Source organism: Mandrillus leucophaeus, unplaced genomic scaffold (assembly GCF_000951045.1).
Source record: "Mandrillus leucophaeus isolate KB7577 unplaced genomic scaffold, Mleu.le_1.0 Scaffold925, whole genome shotgun sequence".
In the NCBI taxonomy this organism is placed as follows: Eukaryota; Metazoa; Chordata; class Mammalia; order Primates; family Cercopithecidae; genus Mandrillus; species Mandrillus leucophaeus.
Window position 1 is genome coordinate 82,931 of NW_012110086.1, and position 25,945 is coordinate 108,875.

Here is a 25,945-nt window from a genome sequence, read left to right on the forward strand (position 1 = left end):
TATATATATATATTTTTTTTTTTTTTTTTCGAGTTAGAGTCTGGCTCTGTTGCCCAAGCTGAAGTACAATGGCATAATCTTGGTTTACTGCAACCTCCACCTCCTAGGCTTAAACCATCCTCCTATCTCAGCCTCCCTAGTAGGGATTTCAGGCACATGCCACCATTCCTGACTAATTTTTGTATTTTGGGTAGAGACGAGGTTTCTCCATATTGCCCAGGCTGATCTCAAACTCCTGGCCTCAAGCGATCCTCCTGCCTCAGCATAGCTCTAGTTTTCTAGAAGCTGGTCCTCTTAGCTGAATCGAGGAAACTTTACAATGGCAAGCACTCTCTTATGGCTCACAACTGGCCCATGGAAGATATCTTCATACTTTGCTCAGATAAACTCTGGGAATGTGGAATTTCCCCAGTGCCTCTCTTTGCTCTGCCCTCAGAGCGACCACCAGCCAGTCCCCCATCCTTTAGAGTTCTCAGATGTTAGATACTGTTTTCTCTGTCCTTCATGCTCTGGGAGACTCTGAGGAAGAGCAAGAGGCCGAGAAGACTAAATTTCATTTTTAAAAAGAAGATGGTGGGACTTGTTCTATGACGTCATAAGACTTTTTTAAACTATAGAAATAAGAACATAGTGGGATGGTGCAAGAATTGGAAAATAAGTCAGTGGAATAGGATAGGAGCCCAGAACATCCTCACACATATCTGGACTCACTATATAATAAAGATAGAATTAAAAATTGGCCAGGCATGGTGGCTCATGCTTGTAATCCCAGCACTTTGGAAGGCTGAGGCTGGTGGAACACGAGGTCAGGAGTTCAAGACCAGCCTGGCCAAGATGGTAAAACTGCATCTCTACTAAAAATACAAAATAATTTGCCAGGCATGGTGATGGGCACCTGTAATCCCAGCTACTCGGGAGGCTGAGGCAGGAGAATCGCTTGAACCCAGGAGGTGGAGGTTGCAGTGAGCTGAGATGGCACCATTGCACTCTAGCCTGGGTGAAGGACTGAGACTCCATCTCAAAAAATAAAAGAAATAAAAAGAAAAAGGGAGGGCAGTAAAATCTGGGAGATGTCTGCACAGGAAGTCTCAATTATGTTTGCAATGCTTAATTAAAAAAACAAAAATCCTGAGGTAGATCTCTAAATACCATTTCCCTCGGTGAAATGGCTGGTTCCAGGTTTGGGGCAAGATATGCACATGATGAGCATTGGAGAATGTGTTTCACCAGGAAGTGAAGAAGCACTCCAAGACTACTTGGGATAGTGTCAAAACAGCAGAGGAACCACTTTGAACGGGTTCCCACTGGCTGAAGTGGGGCAATGTGTGCATCAAAAGGATAGTAGTAATACAATGGATTAAAACCTATCAAATACATAAAAATTATGAGTTCACAATGATGCCTAAAAATGATAATAAACTCAAGCAACCCGATGGCTTGTCTTTGGAGGTTAGGGTAATAGTTTATTATTCTGAAAAATGAATACATAATGAGAAAGCATTTATTTTACCTTTCCTATGCCAACTATATTTTAGGATAGCTAAGTAGTTGATAAAAGTAGTTCCTGCCTATGTATAATTCCAACTTATCAATGCAGGAGAAATTATAGATTTTTAAAAAATTACCTCCAATGAAATAATTGATCTAGGGCTGGATGCAGTAGCTCATGCCTGTAATCCTAGCACTTTGGGAGGCCGAGAAGGGAGGATCGCTTGAGGTCAGGAGTTTAAGACCAGCCTGAGCAACATGGCAAAACCTTGTCTCTATGCAAAATATGAACATTAGTGGGGTATGGTTGCACATGCCTGAAGTCCTTAGTAGGGAGGCTGAGATGGGAGGATGGTTTGAGCCTGAGAGGTGGAGGTTGCAGTGGACCAAGATTTTGCCATTGCACTTCAGCCTGGGCAACAGAGTCAGACCTATCTCAAAAAAAAAGAAAGACTTGATCTAGGCAACAAGGCAACATTCATTAATGAGGCTAAAACTATTGGCTGGAGTATTGGTGGGGAACATTATAATGGAAGGGCCAGGCTGACTTCACCTACACCCTATGATCAATCTAGGATCAATTTTAGCCTCCCTACAAGTACGGCAGCTCAAACACTATGTGCCTCATGGTGTAATGCAACAGGAAGCATCATTTATACTTTCTTGCCTAAACAATTGAACCTGATTGTACCATCTTTAGAATTTGCTACTACTTTGCAGGAAATATCAGGGACAGAAGAATGACTTAAATGACAAGAATACAGTTAGCTAAATCAAAAAGGTGGGACATTCCACTGGAAAGATGACCCAGTTTTTCTCCAGTAATTATGCATTATTCTCCAACCAAGATGGCATTAGAAAAAAAGGGACGGTGGATTTTTGGGATCAAATAGACTGAGAAGAGATAACGAATGCAACATGACACCCTTTTTTGCATCCCAGTTTGAAAAAATCAACAATAAAAAGACAATTTGAGAAAATCAAGGAAATCTGTGTATGGATTGGTATTAGAAAACATTAAGGAATTATTATTTTTGTTAAGTATGATGAAAGTATAGTGATTACGTTTAAAAAATGTCCTTATCATCTATATAAGGACACATTAGAGTGTAATGAAGAGCCTAGGAAATTTTGCCTCCAAACATGGCACTCTTGCATGCTGGTTATTTTAAATTAGAGGTCCTTGAAAGTAAACAGATACTGAAAGATGTTATGCTCTGATATTCTCTTATCTACTTTAAGATTGAACCCTTGGCCAGGTGCAGTTTCTCATGCCTGAAATCCCAGCCCTTTGGGAGGCTGAGGTGGGAGGATCACTTGAGGTCAGGTGTTTGACACTAACCTGGGCAACATAGTGAGACCGCATTTCTACATATATTAAAAAAGGAAAAAGAAAAAGGACTGGACCATCCAAAGAAAACACAATTGCCTTCCATCCCCTCACTGAAATCTCATTATCTATGGCAGAAAAGAAGACTGAGGAATGCAACCACACCTGGTTGACTTTTTCACAAGATAATGTCTGCCTCTGTGGCTCATTTGAATTCCAAAAAGAATCATTTACAAGTTAATCTCTGTCTCTGGGATCCATTCGTTCTCCCTAACCATTGTTTACTACCCCTCAGATGCATGGCCTGCATTCTGCATCTCCCTCCACCTATGAAGAAGGGTGCAGAAGCATCTGTACCTCACTGGGTTATTGTGTAACCATTCTCCTGCAATCCCCCAGTGTTTATGCATGTTAATAAAATTGTATGCCTTACAGAAGCAAAGTAAAATAACAAAAAAAAATTGTATGCCTTTTTTCCTCTGTTAATCTGTGTATTTATTTATTTTTAGATGGAGTCTCGCTCTGTCACCCAGGTTGGAGTGCAATAGCGCGATCTCTGCTCTCATTGTAACCTCTGCCTCCCGGGATCAAGCAATTCTCCCACCTCAGCCTCCCGAGTAGCTGGGATTACAGGCACCCGCCACCAAGCCCGGGTAATTTTTTATTTTTTGTAGAGGTGGGGTTTTGCCATATCAGTCAGGCTGGTCTTGAACTCCCGACCTCAGGTGATCCACTTGCCTTGGCTTCCCAAAGTGCTGGTATTACAGGCATGAGCCACTGCACCTGGCCAATCTGTGTATTATCAATTCATTTCAACAGACTTAAACTTGAACCATCACGGGAAAGTCTGAACTTCACTGCAGTAACCTAGTGTCATACTAGACCCCTATTGACTCCAACAGAGATGGCACCATGTTCAAGAGACCAAAGAAAAGACCTAGCGACAGTGAATGAGACACACGGTTTATTTGGGGGAACTTACATACAGGGATGGCTTAGTTGCAGTGGGCGGGACAGGAGAACGGCTGCTATTGGTAAAAAAGCATGCAGTTTATATAGCATTTTCACATAGCATCCTCCACCTAGCAACCTTCACCTACCAACCTCCATTTAATCCCCCAAAAGGGACTTGATCCCCTGTATTACCTGTGTTCCAAGTGATGGGCCAAAGGTTCAGATGTCCTTTGTAGATTAGGAGTGGATCTCTTGGTTGGCTGCTCCTGGATTCCTTAGCTTGGCACTCTGAACACACATTCTTCTTAGACCACAGAGTCATTCACAAAGTCATGCTTCAGTGAAGTTAATGCTGTCAGGGGTATCTGCAACATGCATGGCGAAATGCCTTTCAAATGGTCTTTTACCCCAACCCTTCAGGGATCCTTAAAGAATGAGAAGTGAAAATGAAAATATAAGCTCCCCAACTGACTGAATGGACCCCCTCTTGGCCAAGGGGACCCCAGAGAGACCTTGGAAGCTAAGTTCCTGACCATGATAGGATGGAAGCTCAGAAATGCCTCATTGTATCCCATCCCTCGCTAACCACCATTAGGCTTTCTTCCCTAAGGGCTAAACAGAAACCGGCCCTTTCAGAACACTGCTGATTTCCACCAACCACTAACTTCTGACTCTCCCCTTTGCAGTTTCAATACAACAACTGCCCGACCTTCCTTACTGTCAGAGACCAGCAACCACAGAGTGGTTCCGGCCGGTCTATGGAGGATGTACAGTGAGGGTCTTCGTGTCCTCTGCTTCACCTTTTGATCAGAAGGCTGAATACTCCATCAGTGGATCATGGTAATGCCACCATTTTTTGAACATGGGTCCTGTGGAGAGGCATGAAGCTCAATTGTGCATGTGCATGTTTCTCCTTTCATGAATATTCCTATAGCTTATTGAATGTGTATATGTGGCCACCCCGTTCAGTATAAATCTGTATTTTGTATTTCTGACCCTTGAAGTTCCTGTTTCTTTTTTGAGACGGAGTCTTGCTCTGTCTCCCAGGCTGCAGTGCAGCGGCACCGTCTCGGCTCACTGCAACCTCTTGTCTCCCAGGTTCCAGCGATTCTTCCACTTCAGCCTCCCAAGTAGCAGGGATTACAGGTGCCCACCACCACGCCCAGCCAATTTTTTGTATTTTTAGTAGAAACTGGGTTTCATCATGTTGGCCAGGCTGATCTCAAACTCTTGACCTCAAGTGATTCGCCCACCTTGGCCTCCCAAAGTGCTGGGATTACAGGTGTGAGCCACCATGCCCAGCACAGTGCCTGTTTCTGGCTTCTGGATGGAGGCTGTGCTTCTCGGCCTGTTTGAATGGTCACCCTGCAGACCACAACCTTTTATTCGAAATGAAGCTCTCCTTCCCCAAGTTTATGAACCTTACCATTCTTCAGTTTTCATGAACTACATAAACTGGCCAGATGCTTCACTCAAGGATCTATAATATGAGCATCTCAGTTGGTCCTACTGGGCGCCACAGCCTAAGAATGTAATACAAACTAGGAGGAGCAGATTCCCTACTTTCAGTGAGGTGGGCACTGGAGCAGCGCACTGGGGCAGCACACTGGGGCGGAGCACTGGGGCAGCACACTGGAGCAGTGCCCTGGGGCAGCGCACTGGAAAACCCCAGTGTTTGTAGGGCTTAGAGGAGGGCACCAATGGGTGCAGCCATGTGAAGGGCAGTGTCCTGGGGACCCTTGGAGACAGGCTCCAGCAACCTTCCAGAGCGCCCGTGGGGTGGCCAGAGGCTCCTGGAACCAGAAAGGCAGGGTATGAGGAAGGCTTCTACTGATGGGGGCTGAGCCCTGGGGCTCTTCTGTTAGGGTCACCACCCCAGGCTGATGGGGCTTGAGGACATCTGGGCTACACTCACAGAGTGTAGATTAGGCATTTTACATATAAGCACAACAATCCAAACCCTGCATCACCCCTATTTTACAGTTAGGGAAATAAAGGCAGAAAACCATTTAGCCTTTGACCTCTTCCAAAAGATGGGCGAGAACTATCTCCTGCCTCCAGGCTGCTCTCTCACCCCCACCATCCAGTAAATCTTTCTGACTTTCTACACACCTTTGTCTAACATGCTGAAAAACTGTCAAAGGACTTGCAGGGTTCGGTCCAAGAGGTGTTAATAGCTACTATCTTCTTTCTGAAGCGTTTATCAGGAACTGCTGTTCTCACAAATCAAACTGTGAGAACATTTGCCAGGAATTTCCCTGGAGCCCAGGCTTCACTCTTCCTGCAGCATCAGAACGGGCATGTTTAGTGGTGGCGATTGCTTGCTTGAGGCCTGTGGCTACTACCAAGCCTGAGTCCATTCTGTCCTTAGAAGCTCTGCTGTTTCCATTTGATGCCCATGTCTCTGATGGAGCCCAGGAGAGGAGGGGGTGGCAACATTTCTGTGGCACTTTGCCAGCGGCAAGAAGGCTAGGCTTGCCCTGAGAATTTCCATTTGTAGGCTCTGAATCAAGTCCAGGGAGCTACTTGCCATGGAAATCCTGGTGGTGGTTTGGCTAGAGGAGACAGGTATACTTGCAGGCAGCTACTTTCCTGGCCCTGCCAGCTGAACTGACGAAGCACCTGTGATGGATTCGTTTCTCACATTCCCACGATTTGGCAATTTCTTTTGATAAAAGTTTCCTCCTTGCCACGTCCATGGACTCAAATCTGGGAATTATGTTTGATGTTGAAAGACTTTTGCATTTTGGACTTGTTTAGACCACGTCTGCCTTGTTTAGAGAGTGGGGCATCTTCTGGTTTGGTGCAGTGGCTCACGCGCCAAACTCCCAGGACTTTGGGAGGCTGAGGTGGGTGGATCACTTGAGGTCAGGAGTTTGAGACCAGCCTGGCCAACATGATGAAACCCTGTCTCTACTAAAAATATGAAAATTAGCCAGGCTGGTGGTGGGCGCCTGTAATCCCAGCTACTTGGGAGGCTGAGGCAGGAGAATTGCTTGAACCCAGGAAGCAAAGGTTGCAGTGAACCGGGATCCAGCCACTCATGGCACTCCAGCCTGGGCGACAGAGTGAGACTCCACCTCAACAGCAACAGCAACAGCAACAACAACAACAACAAACAACAACAGAGTACGGCATCTTCCTATTATAAGTATACGTTCATCTCTACTCTCTATAAAGATAAGAAATTAAGAAGGGGTTAATAAGAGGATAAAACAAAGTAGGGTATTTTTCCTGGTCTTCTTGAAGGTAATCCCATGATATGTGTACCAGATACTGGAACCAACCAAACCAGATATCAGTATCTTGCAGAATGGTATAGAATAAAGAGCTCTACATTAGGAGATGAGCACTGTGGCCTTTTCAAGGTGTTTGTCCACATTGGCCTTGGTTGGTTCCTCTATAAAATAAGACTAAATAATGACTAACCAAAGTAAAGGCAAGAGGTTCAACCTGATCGACATCTGGAGTGACTTTCCTTTTCTTTAAATCTGGGCAATACTGATACTCTAACCATCCATTCACTCATTCACTATTGCTTTATGTACTCATTGATTTGTACATTCGTTCACTCAACAAGTTTTCATTGAGGGCATATTGCATTTTCTGTGAAAAGAGCCAAACTCTGTAAAATATTTGAAGAGATTTATTCTGAGCCAACTATGAGTGACCGGGCCCTGAGACACAGTTTCAAGAGGTCCTGAGAACATGTGCCCAAGGGGGTTGGGCACAGCTTGGTTTTATACATTTTAGGGAGACATGAGACATCAATCAATATCTGTGAGGTATATATTGGTTTGGTCTGGAAAAGCAGGACAACTTGAAGTGGGGTGGGGCTTACAGATCATACGTGGATTCAAAGATTTTCTGATTGGCACAAAAAATACAAAAATTAGCTGGCCATGGTGTCACACACCTGTAGTCTCCGCTGTTCAGGAGGCTGAGGTGGGAGGATTCCTTGAGCATGGGAGGTCAAGGTTGCAGTGAGCCAAGATGGCGCTGCTGCACTCCAGCTTGAGAAATAGAGTGAGACCCTGCCTCAAAAAAAAAAAAGAAAGAAAGAAAGAAAGAAAACATTCAGTTCCAGTAATCTGGGAAAGCATTAGGAAAGAGGTGACCAAGAAAATAAAATATGGTCTATCTATAGATGCTCACAGGTAGGGAACCAGAAAGCAACAGGAGGTGGGTGGTTTGGAACTAAAGGTCTCTGTAGCAGTGAATTTTGTCAGCATAAGCTGCCAGCCAGTTGTCTTGGTAGGGGCTGCCAAACTCAGTTTAGCAAGTTCCCACACAACCCACCTTGTTGGCCTCTGCAGTCTGCTTTTCTACTTGGGTAGAAACCATCAGTTTCTGGGGAAGGACTGTTGGCAGATGAGCTCGATGAGTCAGGGAATGAAGTTAGACCTAGGTGGTCTCCCAAGGGCAGGATTTTGACAAGACTGAAGTTTGACAGTGAAGCTGATGCAAAGGCAGACAGGTGGTGCCCCCTGTGCCCTTTTTGTTGCCTTCCTGTGCTTCTAACTTGGTGTGACTTGTTCAAAATCCCTCCTACTACTTCACCAAGACCAGCTTTCCACACTCTGGAATAGATTTCTCTCTGTGGTCTGTTAGGCCACTGTGCGGTTTCCCCTATGGGATTCCTTTTTGTGGTTGGAGGTCAAACCCTTTCTTGCCTGCTGCTTCCAGGAATGTGTGGTGTACGTCTCAGTGTGCTACACAGGAGGGTTTTATTTCACCTCCCTTGAATGGAATGGCAGTTATCCAGCAGGTCTGGGTGCGTGTATAAATAGAGGGATGCGTAAGCCTGCATTTAATATCTAGAACATAAACCAGCCACCACTGCGTGCTACACAGTCATGTTTTGATTAAAGGCTGCTGACAGCACCAGAGACCATGCTGTGGGGCCCAGCAAACCACCTAATCCCACTGCTTGATCCCAGGCATAGATGGAGCAGATTTCATTGCCAGGAACAATTTCTTTCCAGCCACCAGCAGCTCTGAGTTTCTGCTGCTTTTCCTGCTTCAGCTGCTCATTGCTGATGACTCTGGGTCAGACAGGCCAGAGTGAACATGGAAGACTGAAGTGGACAGCTAATCCCCAAGTTGTAGTCTTTTTTTTTTTTTTTAAAGCCAGAAGATTTAGATTCATTCCCCTGTGAATACTTTTGACTACAGAGCTGATGTCAGAAGAGCTAGTTGATTTTTTTTTTCTTTTTTCTTTTTTGTGTTTTTGGCCATGAACCAAGAAGGGCCATTAAAAGTTCAGCATTTCAGCCAGGCTCGGTGGCTCATGCCTGTACTCCCAGCATTTTGGGAGGCCAAGGCAGGCGGATTGCTTGAGCCCAGGACTTTGAGACCAGCCTGTACAACATGGTAAAACTCCACCTCTACAAAAAGTACAAAAATTAGCTGGGCGTGGTGGCATGCACCTGCAGTCCCAGCTACGCTGGAGGCTGAGGCCTTAGGATCACTTGAGCCTGGTTAGTTGAAGCTGCAGTGAGCTATGATCAGACCACTGCACTCCAGCCAGGGCAACAGAGCAAGTCTCGATTAAAAACAGACAAACAAACAAACAAAAAACAATCAGTTGTTCAGCATTTCTGTATCTTTGCCCAGCTTCCTACAACGTGCCATGTGAGAGCGTCACTTCCTAGTCTATACAAGATAAAGTATGAATTCCTGCTTCTGCTATTCAGATTTGTCACACTGTAGTCCCAAACTACCTTTCTTTTTCTTTTTTTTTTGAGACAGAGTCTTGCTCTGTTGCTCAGGCTGGAGTGCAATGGTGCACTCATGGCTTAAGGCAGCCTCCACCTCCCCAGGCTCAGGTGATCCTCCCACCTCAGCCTTTCAAGTAGCTGGCACTACAGGTGCACGCCATCATACCCAGCTACTTTTGTATTTTTTTGTAGATATGGGGTTTCACCATGTTGCCCAGGGTGTTCTCAAACTCTTAGGCTCAAGGCATCCACCCACCTTGACCTCCCAAAGTGTTGGGGTGACAGACGAGAGCCACCACGCCCAGCCTCCAGACTGTCTTTTTGATCTTATAACCACTATACCACTACTTCAACTTCTATGTAAGTGGATTGGCCTACTTTCCGTTCTCCAATGCCCCTTGTACCGTTTGTCATTATTGTAATGGTCTCTTCCCCTAGACTCGCTCCCATTCTCTCTGCCTAGTGAAAGCCTTTCTGTCTATTAGGGCTGAGTTTGATTCTAGGGCCTCCATAACGACCCTCATCCACAGGTGTCTTTCTATAGCACGCATTATTTCTACTACTCAGTCAACAAGTAATTGTATCATAATCCATACTTTATTGTTGTGTATACTGACTACAATTGAAAGATTTTAGATCGGAATTCTAGATTCTAGTCTCCTCTAGATTGGAAACCCCATGAAATCAGGGGTCATGCATGTGCTATGCGCTTGGTAACTCCTACAGTATCAAGTGTTATGTTCTACACATGAGAGGGGTTGGAAAGTGCTTGCTGATTGAACTAATCATAATCCACTCTTGAAAAAGCAGAGTTGGCAGTATTTATTAGTGAAACAAGTGCCCTTTCAAGGACATTCTCTGACTAAGCACTGGAAAACTGACTGTGAAGTAGTAATTAAACTTCTCAGGTCTAGAAGGGAATCCAGAGAATATTAATCTCCTGACATCCCCTGGAGCCATCCAAAATGTCAGTTTAACTGATCTTACAGGTTGGGTTACTTCCAAAACTTTAGGTTTCTTGGGATTCTATGCTACGGACTTAGAAAACCTGATTTTTACAATTATCATCAAGTAGTTGATAATTTGTATTAAGGAAGGAACAACTATGTCCAACTTTCTGCTAGATATTGTGGAGAATGCCTGGGATTTTAAAATTTTCTTTTAAACAGAGTCTTACTCTGTCACCCAGGCTGGAGTACAGTGGTGTGATCTCAGCTCACTGCAGCCTTGACCTCCCATGCTCAAGAGATCCTCCCACCTAAGCCTGCCATGTAGCTGGGACTACAGACATTTGTCACCATGCCTGGCTATTTTTTTGTGTTTTTTGCAGAGACCAGGTTTTGCTGTGTTGCCCAGGCTGGTCTTGAACTCCTGGGCTCAAGCAATCCACCCCACTTGGCCACCCAAAGTGTTGGGATTACAGGCATGAGCCACCATGCCTGGCATACCTGGGATATTTGTATAAGATGTAAATGCTTTTTATACAAAATTTTGGTTTTGAACAATGCCTTTGGAATTCTCTAAGTAACTGGAACATATAGTCAGTGGCTGCAAACCTTTTTTTTTTTAAAAAAAAAAAAACAACAAATTTGACTTTTATAGACATCTAAATATCATTTTAGCTATATCTGATTAATAAAATTGAGATTCAGATACAATAATATCATTTTAGCAAAAGCAGGAAACAGGCCAGGTGCTCACACCTGTAACCCCAGCACTTTGGGAGGGTGAGGCGGGCAGATCACTTGAGGTCAGGAGTTCGAGACCAGCCTGACCAACATGGTGAAACCCCATCTCTACTAAAAATACAAAATTAGCCAGATGTGGTGGCGCGTGCCTGTAATCCCAGCCACTCTGAAGGCTGAGATGGGAGAATCTCTGGAACCTGGGAGGCTGATTTTGCAGTGAGCCGAGATGGTGCCACTGCACTCCAGCCTAGGTGACAGAGTGACACTCTGTCTTAAAAAAAGCAAGAAACTCATGTACACACACAAAACTCATGATTTTTGCATGTGGCTTATAAAAGGGTTTGATGGTAATTTCAAAAGATAGCTTTCAGAAATGTATTGAATTTTAGAAGTGTTACTGTAATAATAATGGCTTTCACTGACTGAACATTTGTTGTGAGTCCTTAAGCACTCGATATTTAAAATCTCATGTAATCCTAAAAGTAACTCTGTGAAGAGGTTTTTTGACGAGCTACATTTTAGAGGCCTGGAAGCTAATGGTTAGGATGGTTATCCAAGATGTGAACTCAGATTTCTTACACTCCAAGGTCCATGCACTACTGTGACGCCCATCTTGAAAGACAAACACCAACTGGTTGTGTTCAACTTACTATCGTTAAGGCCAGTTAGGGCTGTTCATTGTACGACCCCAGGAGGTGTCACTCATCTCCTGCTCATAGCATATTTGGATAGTTTTTATGACAAATTTCTAGCAGATGACAGTAAAGTGTCTTGAGGACGGGGAAGTCTTTAATTCACAGTTGCTCAAAAGTTGAAGGTTGGTCTCAGTATGCCATGGTCACATGTAGAAGGCAGAGCCCTGAAACTGGAGGGATTCAAAACCTGGAGGAGCTTTTATTTTATTTATTTATTTTTCTGAGATGGGATCTCCCTATGTTGCCCAGGCTGGAGACTTTGTATTACTTAGGATCTGACACAATATCTCACTTGCCTTCTTTCTGTCTTTAGAGTGAACTATATTTTCCCCTAATCTTAGATGTTAATTTAGTTTCACGGAACAAGCAACGTACAGTATTAAGAATCAATTGTATGGGAGATGCTATGGTAGGCCCCTGGCAGGAGGAATGAGAATGGGGAATGAGAAGGATCCGGGGTAGGCATGGAGTGACATGGTGGCGGTGGGAGCTCAAGAGAGATGCAAACCTGAGTAAGATGTGGGCTTGACCTCAATATATAAACTGTGGAGGAGACCCAACTATGCAGGCTGTCCATAAGTGTTATAATGGTGGCGGGGGAAGGCATAAACAAAATCCTCTGCGTACACAGGAGAGAGAGACATAAATTCTGTCTGGAAGAGCTGGAGAAGACTTCATACAGAATGTAACATCTGAGCTAACTCTTGAAGGATGGGGAGTAGGCCCCAGACAAACAGAGAAGAAAGGCAGGAAAGCCATGAGGTGACAGCGGTCTACAGCCTAACCTGAGAGTGAGCTACACATGTTGGGGTGGGTAGGAACTGTGGCAGGAAAAGCAAAGAACCTTGAATGCCCTCTTAAGACTGTAGATTTTCTATGGGCAATGGGAGTCACTGAAGGTTTTTGAGCAGAGGAGTGGCGTCGTTTGGTCTTTTGATTTTCCAGGGGTGGCCCCTTTGGTGTGTGTGGTCATTTGGCAGCGTCGGCCATATTATGTGGTGCAAGACTGTGCTTTTATTTTTCCTTTCCAGGGGAGCCCTCTCAAGGAAAAGAAACTTATTGTGCATTTATCCCCTTTTGTCCAGTCTTAGTTTGATCCTCTGCTTGCCATTTCCCCTCTCTTCCCTTTGATGTTCTTGGCAAGGGAAGAGTTACGCCATTGATATCTTCCTATTGACATCTGTGTCAGGTATTTGATTCCTAATACCACATGATTATTCTTTTTGATGAATCAATGGGCGAGGGAATAAGTTACTCTCACTGTCCATGGGTTGGAAACCCAGGAAAGTTTAGGAATAACAGAGTTGGAGAAAGCAGCACATAGACAGAGAGGTGGGGCATACATCGGAGCAGAGGACAGCTCACCGTGGTCGGAGGAGGTCTCAAAATAGAAGGTGCTTCTCTTGGGATTCACACCACAGGCCTTGGCAGGCAGCCCACCCTTATCATCATTAATTTCCTGAGTTCAGAATTGGGCACCATATCCTGGTGTTAAGCTGTTAACCTCCAGCATCAAGGCCACAGTCGCTGGGGAGAATTCCTTTCTCAAGCTGTGGCCTCGTCAGAGTTGTCCTCTGAACATGCCACAAAGGGTGAATATTCCATCCAGTCCCACGATTCTGGAATTCTATGTATACTATGTACCTCCCATGCCTTTCCTCCAGGACACGCACACACAGAGCAAAGCCTTCCTGTAGTGGGCAATGATGCTGCAATTGCAAAGTATGTATATGTATGTGTAGGTGTAGGTGTATGTATATTTGTAAAAACAGAAGTACATGCATACGTGTATGTGTGCGTGTGCGTGCACATGTGTACAAGGGCATGCGTGTGCATGCGCACACAAAAAAATGTAAGCTTTCAATGCATAGAACACGACTTTCCTTTCAGACCTTTTTTTCTTCTATTGCCTGAAAGTATAAAACCTGAAATAATGTGGATAGTTTGAGGAAATCAAGGATGTTTCTAGAGCCTGGTTTTTCATAGGCTCTAGAAACAGAGCTCTGTCGGCTCTAGGTTTCGAGACCGGTTACAGTTCTCAGATCCAGGAGTTCTTTAGACTTCACCCAGTTTTCCTTGCTATGTACTATGAAATTACAGCCATGCCATCAGTAGAGGGCTCCCTCAACCTTAGAAGCTGGTGAGAACGCTTGAAGGCCACGCAATGTAAACTCGAGAAAAATGCGGATCTGACTGTGAATTTAAAATCCAATGCCCCAAAGTACTTTTGTAGGGAAGAAACCCTAACCCATCCTGAAAACAGATCATTTCAGCAAGAAGGTATTTGTAGTGTTTACACTACATGACACTGTTTAAATTCCTGGATCAAGGTCAGCATAATGTTTATGCTTAGAGTTACACATAGCTAAGTTATTCTTCAAAGAACGCAAGAAGCAGGGCAACTCCCTGACCAATGGTTTAATTGTTTCTGGACGCGTCACTCGTGTTCCTAAACTCAGGGGTTCCTAACTATCCAATCACAGAACCATCAGTCACCTTCAGTCCCAGACCTGGGCCAAAGCTTTGCAGATGTCAGATCTCGGTTTGGCATTTATCCAGATTTGTGCCGGCTAAACGTCGAGTGTCTGGCTGATAAAGCACCATGTCCATGTGTTGAATGCCACTGTCTGCTCAGGTGATTGCAGCTGGCCAGCTGCTCTGTGTTAACATTGAGAAGACTGTGTGGTGGATATGCAGGCAGGGGAAGGAAGCTGGACACTGCTGAATCAGTATTTATCTATTGGTTGATATCTCTCTTTTTGATAATTTTTGAGACAGGGTCTTACTCCTTCACCCAGGATTGTGCAGTGGCACAATCCCGGCTCACTGCAGCCTCCACCTCCTGGGCTCAAGCAATCCTCTTGCCTCAGCCTCTCGAGTAGCTGGGCCTACAGGTGCATGCCACCACATCTAGCTAAGTTTTTGAATTTTTGCAGAGATGTGGTTTTGCCATGTTGCCCAGGCTGGTCTCGAATTCCTGGGCTCAAGCCATCCTCCCACCTCGGCCTCCGAAAGTGCATGAGCCACTGCACCTGGCCTAAAGTTAGTATCTCGTGAGAGTATTCTGATTTTCCACTCTGAAGACAAAGTGGTCTAGGATCCAAAAGCACGTGTAAGTCAGAATTGGAGTGTTCTTTCCCTCGAAATGTGCTAGATAACCACTGTCCCGGTTTTAGGATTGAACTCTTTTCCTTCTCAGCTCTAGATAGCCAAGCACACTCCATTATTATAACATCATCTGAGACATATTACAATGAATGATGCCACCACTTGCTTGGCCTCGGGGATGTGTCCCTGAGGAAACTGCAGGAGCACACCCCAAATTCCTTGACTACATTTGGGAGGTATCTTGCGCTTTTAATTGGGGATGGTAAGGAGACACCTGGGCGGTGGGTGAGGTTTCCTGACGTTTTCAAATTCCGGGGAAAAGGAGACACCATACTGTGACCAGAATCTACCTCTGACCCGTCTGCTATCAAAATGTATCAACCACAGCAACAAAGCCAAAGAACCACCTGCAGACTGGGGCGTGGAAGGGCTTGGGGACTGGAGGGAAAGCGGAGTTCGTGAGGTCAGGGTCCGTCATTGTGAACTGGATAGGTTTCCAAGAAGCAGCACGAGTCCTCTTTGTGATAGAAAGGTAAATGCACACAAGTAGAAGCCTTGGGGAAGCCACTCCAGCCCACTGCAGTGGGAAACTTAGTGATTTCTGTTTGTCCTGGCTTCCTCCATTCAGATGTTTCTCATCAGTTACGTTCAGATTGATTCCATTTGCAAAACTCTCCTGGCAGTCTCGGCGGAGCAGGCTTGGTGGCAAAATCTCTGGCATTTTCTGATCCTGTCCAGGCTCTGCTCTTCTTGTGTAGTTTCTTGGCGCTTTGGCTCCCAAGCAGAAACTGGCTAAACAGAGGCTGCTGCTGAACAAAGCCAAATGTAAAACAGAACATTGGAACGCCAAGCAGAGTGGTTTTGCTAAATGTGGGGGCTGGGAATGGGCAGAGGACAGTGAGGGATCAGGAAAGGGAGGGACCTCCTTAGAATCGGGCTGAATTATGCCCTGGTGAAAGTCTGTCACGGCCCCATCATGTCTGCATCCTCACTCATTGTGCAAGATCAAAGGTTGCATCCTTTCACTCTCCAGTCTCACTAATGAACACAATATTTGGGTTGCACCCATTTCCTGGTCATGAAAGTGTATGATCCTCGAGGCCCTGACACCTCTCTTCCTTCTCATTATCCATCAGCGCCCCCTCACAGTCTCTTGTCAGTTTCCTTCTCGGCATCCCCCTCCCCAGCCGCACTGTTCCACACCTGCCCCATCTTTCCCTTGTCCACTTGATGCTAACATTTCCTGTACTGTTCTGGAGGGCCCTCATCCTCCTGCTCTTTACACTGCCGCAGCAGGGCAAGGAGGTCCAGTTGGAGAAACTGCCAGTTCCTCTCTTCCACTGTAAGGAGTGGGAGAAGGATGCTGCTGTCACGGCCCCTTGGTTCTCTTTTGCAGGGGCTGGCAGCACGCGTTCTGTTACTCTGGCCCTTCATCTTGCTGTCTGGATTTAACTTCCCCACGAGCAGGGCACACAGTCTGAGCTTCCAGTGGATACCTGAGTATCAGGAAGCAGGGAGCCCACTGGTTTTAAGTCCAAGATGTTTATGGAGTTCAGTAAAGTGGATTCACGCACACATGCACAGGCACATGCATGCACACAGTAACACAGTCTTATGGTCACACAGTTCAAAATTCAAAAGGTGCAAAGAGGCAGAGAGTGAATGGTCTCCCCTTTGTTTTTCCCTAGCTTCCTAGTTCTCCTCAGCAGAGGCACCTGTGTTTAAGCATCTCTTCTTCTGGGCGTGTTTTATACACATTCACACAAATATGTACTTACACTCACATATTTCTTCCACAATTGGTAGCATACCATAGCTATGGTTCAACACCTTGCTGTTTTGCACTTTTAAAAATGGCTGCATAGTATTTTTTTTCTTTTTTTGAGATGGAGTTTTGCTCTTGTTGCCCAGGTTGAAGTGCAATGGCGCAGTCTTGGCTCACTGCAACCTCCACCTCCGGGTTCAGGAAAATCAAGAGATTCTCCTGCCTCAGCCTTCCCAGTAGCTGGGATTACAGGTGCACGCCACCATGCCCAGCTAATTTTTTTTGTAGTTTTAGTAGAGTTGGGGTTTCACCATGTTGGCCTGGCTGGTCTTGAACTCGTGACCTCAGATGATCCACTCACCTTGGCCTCCCAAAGTGCTGGGATTACAGGCGTGAGCCACTGCACCCGGCCATGGCTGCATAGTATTTTTTTTGTTGAGTGAATTTCCGTAATTTATCTAACTAGTCCCGTACAGATGGGCATCAGGTTGTTTCCAATCTTTTGCTATTATAAAAAATAAAGCTGACATTTTGATCCGCACATCTTGTGTTTATTTCCCAAAGGCTCAGGACTCAGAGGAGAGAGGAGTGTGGTCTACACTTCACATCTCTGCCAAGCCTGGCACTGGATTTGAAGTTCCACACCACTGAGCCAAACACATCCAGGTCTGCTTTTTTGTTCCCCTTAATTCCCTCCAACTTGCCAGCATACACAGAATTTATGCTACCAATTTTGGTGTTCACTAAATTAGGTAATTTTATGCTTTTCTTTATCTTTCTCTGCCTAGACTCTCTTCCAACCCAGGGATCTGGTGGTAAGCAAAATGATATTCCAGCAAGTGATGCCCCTAATCTCCTAAGGATATAAGGTATTGAATTTCCTACATTCATGTAGTGTGTTGTAATTTGCAAACCACCATCACATAGCATTCTTTCACTTGATTTTTGCACACATTTTTGACGTTGGTAGGACATCTTCTAGATGAAGAAACTGAGGCTCAGAGGAACTGACTTGCCCAAGGTCACCGAATTGGTGAATGGCAAAGACAAAACCCAAAATCAGTCCATCTAACTCTCTGCCTCCTGCTCTTCTAATATGTGCTGACCCTTTAGCACACATATGGCATCAAAGTCAGCTCTCAATTTGCAATATGGTGGGAGGCTGAAGTTCTAGCAAATTCCCCTCCAGATTTTATTTTCATCACCAGACAGAGCGAGGCTATTGGGAATTATGGACCAGTATATCCACAGCGAGCCACTGGGATAGTGCACAACCTAATCAGGGCAATGCCAGTTGTCCAGGGAGCAGGAGAAAGTGTGCTGGAGAGGAGGGCCAGGACTGGAAGCCTCTGACCCAAAAGCACATGCTTGATGTGGAGGCCAAGGCATAGGTTTACAAGCTGGGCAACAGGGAGAGGGGAAAGGAATGCACATTTACAGAGTCCACTATGGGCCGTGCTGACCCATTAATCACTCCCAGAACTTGGGAAGGACACTCACAGAGATAGGCCAAGGCTGTGCCGGTTCACACCAGGTCTTGTGCTGCTCTGCCCAGCAGATGGGGGACATTCTCAAGGGTGGGCAAGGGGCTTCATAACTGGTGATGCTCAGTGCTGAGAGATAGGTTCTGGGCTCATCTCAGAGCAGCCTCTTCTCTCTAGAGACTCAGGTCTAGCTCCGTGTGTGTGTGGCTCTGCCCTTTGTCAGAACGAGGTTTCTTTTCAGCAGCTTCTCAGCTCTGGGAGCACATGTTTCTGGCAGTTTTCTGCATCTGTTCACTCTGATGCTTGGATGTACTACTCAGGCTGCAGAGAGCATGCTTCGAGGGAGCTGTGGATGAGGTTCAGCGGTGCCAGTGCTGCAGACAGCAGAGCAGACCCCTGGGAGGCAGGGGCTATTGAACAGGTGTGAACTCTGGGCACGCTCCTGAAAGAGAAAACCATACTTTCCAGGGGCATTGCTGAGTAACCCCAGGGTATCCCGGGGCTGGGTTATCACAGGCCCAGATGCTGAGCTGAGGACTTTAGAACTTCTTCTATAGGCAGGGGAATTATTGAAAACCCTTGAGGAAAGAAGTGACAAGATTAGACATACATTTTAGAAACACTTCTCTGTCAGTGATTCACTCATTTTTTCTTGGAACACTGAGATCATTAGCTATGGACTGATTTGTGTCTCCCCAAAATTCGTATGTTGAAGCCCTGACTCCCAATGTGACAGTATTTGCAGCTGGGGCTTTGGGAGATAATTAGGTTTAATGAGGTCCTGAGGGTGGGGCCCTTGGGATGGGATTAGTGCCCTTCTAAGAAGAAACTACAGAGAGCTCCCTATCTCTTGTCCACACACATGCATGGAGGAAAGGCCGTGTGAGCACACAGTGAGAAGGTGGCCATCTGCAGTCCAGGAAGAGAGCGCTCACCAGAACTCAGCCATACAGACTCCCTAAGCTCAAACTTTCAGCCCCCAGAACTGTGAAAATACATTTCTGTTGTTTAGGCCATGCAGTCGGTGGCATTTTGTTACAGCAGCCCAAGCTAACAGAGACAATGCATTACCACATGGCCAACACTAGGTTGGCTCCAAATATCCAGCAGTGAACAAAGAGTCTTTGCCCTCATGGAGCTAGCAGTCTAGTGGGGTGCAGGGGGAAGCATTAAATGAACAGTAGTAATCCCAACACTCTGGGAGGATGAGGCGGGTGCATCACCTGAGGTCAGGAGTTTGAGACCAGCTTGGCCAACATGGCGAAACCCTGTCCCTACTAAAAATACAAAAATTAGCCAGGGGTGCTGGCACGTGCCTGTAATCCCAGCTACACGAGAGGCTGAGGCAGGAGAATCACTTGAACCCGGGAGACACAGGTTGCAGTGACCCAAGGCTGCATCATTGCACTCTAGCCTGAGCAACAAGAACAAAACTCTATCTCAAAACAAACAAACAAACAAACAAACAGAACAGTCGACATGAGATACACAGAATTGTTAATTATGAGAGTTAAAGGGACCTCATTTAGATTGGAGGAGATAGGAGAGGACTTTCTTAGGCTGAGACTGTCAACTTGAGACCCTAAGGATGAGTTGGGAAAGCCGGGGGAAGCGGGGGAGAGAGCATCATAGGCTTGGGACTGGCATGTGGGAATCTGCTAAGTGAGAAAGGGCTTGGTGAGCAAGTGACAAAAGAAAGTGTCACCAGAGGGATAGAGTGGCGTAAAATGACTGGGAGCTAGTAGGTGGCAGTCCACAGAGGAACTTGTAGGACTTGTTAAGAGGTTTGGATTTTTAAAAAAAATTCTTAGTGCATTTGGAAACCATTAAAGGGTTTCAAAGCGTTTTCAATGGAGAAGTGAAATGATCCAATTTTCTTTTCTTTTTTTTTTTTTTTGAGACAGAGTCTCACTCTGTCAGCCAGGCTAGAGTGCAGCGGCATGATTCCAGCTCACTGCAACCTCCGCCTCCCTGGCTCACGCAATTCTCCTGCCTCAGCCTCCCAAGTAGCTGTGATTACAGGCATGCGCCACCATTCCTGGCTAATTTTTGTATTTTTAGTAGAGAGGGGGTTTTACCATGTTGGCCAGTCTGGTCTCGAACTCCTGACCTCAGGTAATCTGCCTGCCTCGGCCTCCCAAAGTGCTGGGATTACAGGTGTGAGCCACCACGCCTGGTCCCAAGGAATTTCATGTTTAAAAGATCACTGAGTAATGTGAGGATGGGATTAGAGGGAATGTGAAGTGAAATGGGAGAGGGCCGTTGAAGCCATGCTGGGTGAGGGGATGGAGAGCCCCCATGAAAACAGTAGCAATGGAGATGGAGAGAGGAGTTTGCATTTGAGTGCCAGTGGATAGGAGGGGTGGAGAAGAGGGGGAAACAGAAGATAGGTCCTGACCAGGCACAATGGCTCATGCCTGAAATCCTAGCACTTTGGAAGGCTGAGGCAGGAGCATCACTTGAGCCTAGGAGTTGCAGTGAGGTATGATTACACCACCACGCTTCGGCCTAGGTGACAGAGCAAAGACTCTGTCTCTTAAAAAAAAAAAAAAAAAAAAAAAAAAGAAGAAGATAGGTTATAGGTGTAACAGCTGGGAGGAAGAGAGTGAGTTTGACTTTGAGCAAATTGAGTCAGGTGGGCAGTTGGAAACATACTGAGCCTGTGCAGAAAGGAGTTATCACAGCAGGCCTGACACTGCTGTTCATAGAAACACCTGTCTGCAAGGTTGGCCCTTGGCTAGTGTCTGGGAACTTGGCTCTCAGAGCATCCCTAGTTAACCGTTAACTGATAAGGTGATTCCCCATGGCTAGACTGTCTGTGCAGACAACACAATTTATGCCAAACACCTACTTTCCATCTGAGAGTCTAGAATTTTGCTAGGCAGAGAGTGCCAATGTGACCAGCCCCCAGTTAAGACCTTTGGGCACTAAGTCTCTACCAGGCTTCCCCGCACAGAAATGTCACACGTGTGTTGCTGCATTTTTGTGGAGGGACAGTGGGCTCTGTGGGACCCTGGTGGGACGGAAAGAGCATAAGGAAGTCTCGCATGGGTTCCTCTAGACCCTGTCTGTGCCTTGACCCCTTATGATCCAGCCGTGTGTCCCCACCACAGCAAAAGGATAAAGCCTCACCATGAGCCCAGCTGTGTGCTGAGTCCCAGGAGCCCTTCCAGGGAACCTCCAAACATGAGGTGGGCATGGGGCCCCTGACACACAGCCTCCGGATTTAAATTTGGGAGTAATCAGCAGATGGGAAAAAATGGAAACCATGGGGGTGGATGGGATCAGCCAGGAAGAGTGAACAGAACCCAGAGGAACTCAACAACTTAGGGATAAGTAGAGGGAGAGGGCATGCAGAGGAGGCCGGGATGCAGGCACAGGACTGAGGCAGGTCTGTCGGACTTAGCACAAGGTCATCGATGACCTTGGCAACACAGACCCGTAGGCAGTGGTGTGGGGAGCTGACTTGTTAGGGCGTGAAGAAGGGAGCGGTTCTCTCAAGTATGACTGTGGAAGGTGCACAGAGGTATCAGAGAGAAATATGGGGAAGTGGAAACATTTTTTAAAGGGGAAAGGGAACATGATCATTTTTTTTCTCTTCCTGCCTTATGGCAGGCTCTCAGCTAGACACGTGTCGTGCAAATGAAGACGAGATGTGGCCTGGGACTCACAGTGTATGGTCCAGCAGCAAAGATAGAAGGAGCCCAGGGTGCTGAGTATTTGAAAAGTGAAGTGCAGGCAGGACATGCTGGCTCATGCCTATAATCCCAGGACTTTGGGAGGCCGAGGCGGAAGGATCACTTGAGGTCAGGAGTTCGAGACCAGCCTGGCCAACATGGTGAAATCTCATCTCTACTAAAAATACAAAAATTAGCCGGGTATGGTGTTAGGAGCTTGTAATCCCAGCTACTCAGGAGGCTGAGGCAGGAGGATCACTTCAACCTAGGAGGCGGAGGTTGCAGTGAGCTGAGATCGTGCCACTGCATTTCAGCCTAGGCAACAAAACCAGACTCTGTCAAAAAAAAAAAAAAAAAAGCTAAGTGCACAGCAACATGAGGGTGCTTAACCTAACCTGAGGGTTTCTTTGAGGGCATGACCTTTAATCTGTGACCTGAAGAATAAGTAGGAGTGTGTTAAAGTGGGGAGAGAAGAAAGAGGAAAAGGAACATTTCCGGAAGAGGAAAGAGTATATGTGATGTTTGCAGAGAGAAGCGGTGTGCTTTGGAAGAGCAGGAGCTCAGGGAGCGAGGGGAGAGCGGAGAGACGTGACTGTGAAATGCGGGAGTGAGAAGACGCAGCACCTGCGAACACTGACGGGGAGCTGTCAGCAGACAGGGAGGGGCTGAGTCTTTGGGAAGGGAGGGATTGTGGAGGGGCTGAGTGCCTTGAGAGGGTGGAGGGCTGCAGTATTGAGAAGGGATTAGTTTTGACAGTGGGGAAATACCTCATCATGTAACAGAAACAGAAGGAGAAAGGATAGATTTTTAAAAGGATGGATATACAGATGGTTCTCAATTTATGATGGTTCAGCTTACAATCAATTGTTTGACTGTTTGATGGGTTTATCCCAGTGTAACCTGATTGTAAGTGGAGGAGCGTCTGGGCTTAGGACGATTCAACTTACACATTTTTGACTTCACAATGGATTTATTGGGATATTAAACACATTTTAGTCTTATGATATTTTCGACGTACGATGGGTTTATCGGGGATGTAACTCTGCACAAATCAAGGCGCATCTGTAGCTACAAGCAAGATTTCAGGATTGGCGATAAGAAATGAACAGGGTTTTTTAAATGATGATTTCATTTTCTTGTGTTTTTTTTTTTCCCTCACCCTGTCCTGCTTCCTGAGATCTGGCGCATTTGTAGGCTAGGCTTTTGGTAATGTAGCTCCAGATGGAGGAGAGGGGGACATGTTTTCACATCCTTACACACCAGAGACAGGCTAGCAGGAGGCCACAGTTAGCACTGCGCAAAGCCTGCTCTCTTAGGTATGCTGTCCTTGGTCCTGTCCCTGTGAGGGCTTTCCCTCTTCCCCTCACCCACCTTTGGGATCTGAAGAGCCATCTCCATCTAACAGTGGAGCTAGAAAGAACTGAGGGAGTGACAGACCATGTCAGGGCCATGCGCAGGACTCCGAGCAGTGGTGGAAACTGAGGGGCCAACAAGGAAGATGAGGTAGAGAAGCCGGGTCACGAGGGAGCCTGGGCGCGTATTTATTTATTTATTTACTTTTGAGAAGGGGTCTGGCTCTGTCGCCCAGGCTGAAGTGCAGTGGTAGGATCACGGCTCACCGCAGCCTCGGCCTCCCCAGCCTCAGGTGATCCTCCCACCTCAGCCTCCTGGGTAGCTGGAACAGCTCTGGCTAAGTTTTTTATATTTTTTGTAGAAACGAGGTCTCACCATGTTGTCCAGGCTGGTCTCAAACTCTTGGCCTTAAGTGATTTGCCTGCCTCAGCCTCCCCAAATGCTGAGATTCCAGGCATGAGTCACTGCGCCTGGCATTTTTTTTTTTTTTTTTTTAGACCTAGGTGTTTAAACCTGATGATGTGCTGTGCCCTTCAGAGAGCTGGAGGATTAATTTAATCAGGGGGAGGAGTTATCTTCTGTGTCTTCATTCCCCTATGGATTTGGCAGAGATTGGAACATGCCTGTTGAATCCAAAATAAGGGAGAGTTATACTATTCCTCTAGATTCGTGTCTACACGTGGCCTGTAAACGGTGAGCTGGCGTCCCCTCTCCCTTCCATGATAAGAGATACGGTACTGGGCTCCACTTAGCAGTGGAGGTGAATTTGTTTACTCACAGTGAAACGTAGCAGGGCGATGACCTGGAGGAGCATGGGAAGCGCAGAATAGTTCTGTGGATGACCAGTGGTAAAGCTGAGAGGGGAGTCTGCTTGGGTTCCTGGACAGTTTCCATCAAGCGCTGTAACTTTATGGTGGCACCAGTGTGCTCAGGGCTGGGATTCCCCTGGGGTGTGGATCTGCTTGCTAGCAGGATGACATGAGAGGTGTGGAGAGGGGAATGGGTGCCGTGTGAGGCTCTGCCTGCTGAGCAGCACAGAGAGTCAGTGGGGCAAGGGCACTGAGAACACTGGCAAGATTGAGGTGGAGGTGCTGAACGTGGAGTCCAAGCAACTCAGGGAAAGAGCTGGAGACAGAGGAGCAGGAAAGACGGATGGGGGAAGGACATGTGTGGGGGTGGTCAGGGCATGGGGAAGGATGCACTTATGAGAAAGATCTGGGCAGATGGGAGGTTGTGGTTGGGGAGGAGGAGATTTGATGTAGGACTTCAGAGGTGGAGCAGTTCTGAGTAATGAGCAGCTTCAGGATGTGGCCTCAGGGCAACCTCGTTGAGCCTTGTCACCAGTGGGACCCTCTCTTCCATCCCGTGTCCACACGGCCTCTCTCCTGGCAGCCTCTGAGGCACCTCCCCTCCTAGCTACCCTTTTCCTATTTTCTGGTCCAGCAAGACGAACTCACAGCATCTTTTCTTACTTCCGGAGAAATTCATTCCACATGTGTCTGATTCATTCTCGTTTACAGAAACTTGAAATCTCCAGTGTCCAAAAACGCTTTCAACTATTTTTTTTTTCTTCCCTTTCTTAGAAACAGGAAGTTGTGTTTGGCTACGGACAAACTATTTCAGGGCCCCTGGGACTTACAAGATGTTTGGAATGAGGAACGGTGAGGTCTGGGGAAGCTTCTTTCCTCTCTCCTTTCCTGGGGCGATTCGCATCTGCCAGGCTGGGCTGGGCAGCTCTAGGGGCTGGAAGGACAGCCGGAACCTTCCTGTCTCTTTCCACTGAGCCCTAGGCCTCAGGGAAAGTATGTTCTAAAGAGACAGGTGGCTTTCTCGCTCCCTGCTTGTCATTACGGTTCAGAATGCACTTGTGCACTGGTGTCATGTCTCTTCCCAATACTTGAGCAGTGGCTGTGACGAGTCCCTTGATCTATTTCGGGGGATGTGGGCTGGCCGGCACTCAGTTTTAAGCAAGGCCTGCTCTTTCCAAAGTGGAAGGTCAGAGAAGCTCCCTACCTGAAGAAGAACGAGCCAGGGAGGTGTGGTACCAGCTGTTTAGGACCACACCTATTGGCTACGTCTGGCCAGGTCATTCTGACGTGTTGACCTGGAGAGCACACAGGGGCTTAGGAGGGGCTGGCGAGGGGCAGGGAAAGTGTGGGAGTCACAGCCCACCCACTCCGTTCGCGGGTCACTCCAGCTTTTACTGTTGCTCGTTCTGTTATCCTGTATTGTTGAGAACGTTGTCATACATACAGTCAGTACAACCACAGTATTGTTGCATTAGTGATCACCGACATTGAGCCAATGAAGACATCGGCTTAGATGGCTGACTTCTTTCCCACATTCCACATGCAGCTCTCCCAAGACGGTGAGCTCAGCGGAGGCCCCCAGAGAAACATGCTATGCGGGAGGAGAGTTTTCCCCATAAGACAGACCGTCCTTCAGCCCCGGCCACCAAAGAGGAGCAACCCGGGCCTGCTGTTCTCCGGGACTGAATGCGGCCGCATCCTTCCCTTCCTCTGCTTCCTGCTCCAGTACCTACTGAAGGTGCACACGTGGGGCCTGGGGAAGCTGGGTATCTAACCCACGGTGCAGCTACGGTTGGGAAATTCTGGGCAGGGACGAGCCTGTCTTCCCCCGGGGAATTCCCTCCCATATTGCACAGGGCAGAGTGGGAGTGGAG

The 25,945-nt window shown here is 46.7% G+C and overlaps 1 long non-coding RNA gene across 1 annotated transcript in view; it reads left to right on the top strand.

The window, feature by feature from the left end:
* The window catches only part of LOC105531972, a 31,392-nt gene extending 5,447 nt beyond the window's left edge, over positions 1 to 25,945 (top strand). The window contains exons 2-6 of the long non-coding RNA XR_001004894.1: positions 17,313 to 17,414; positions 17,537 to 17,617; positions 21,346 to 21,423; positions 24,846 to 24,923; positions 25,618 to 25,945. This is a non-coding gene — a long non-coding RNA (uncharacterized LOC105531972). The remainder of the gene's footprint in view (positions 1 to 17,312; positions 17,415 to 17,536; positions 17,618 to 21,345; positions 21,424 to 24,845; positions 24,924 to 25,617) is intronic.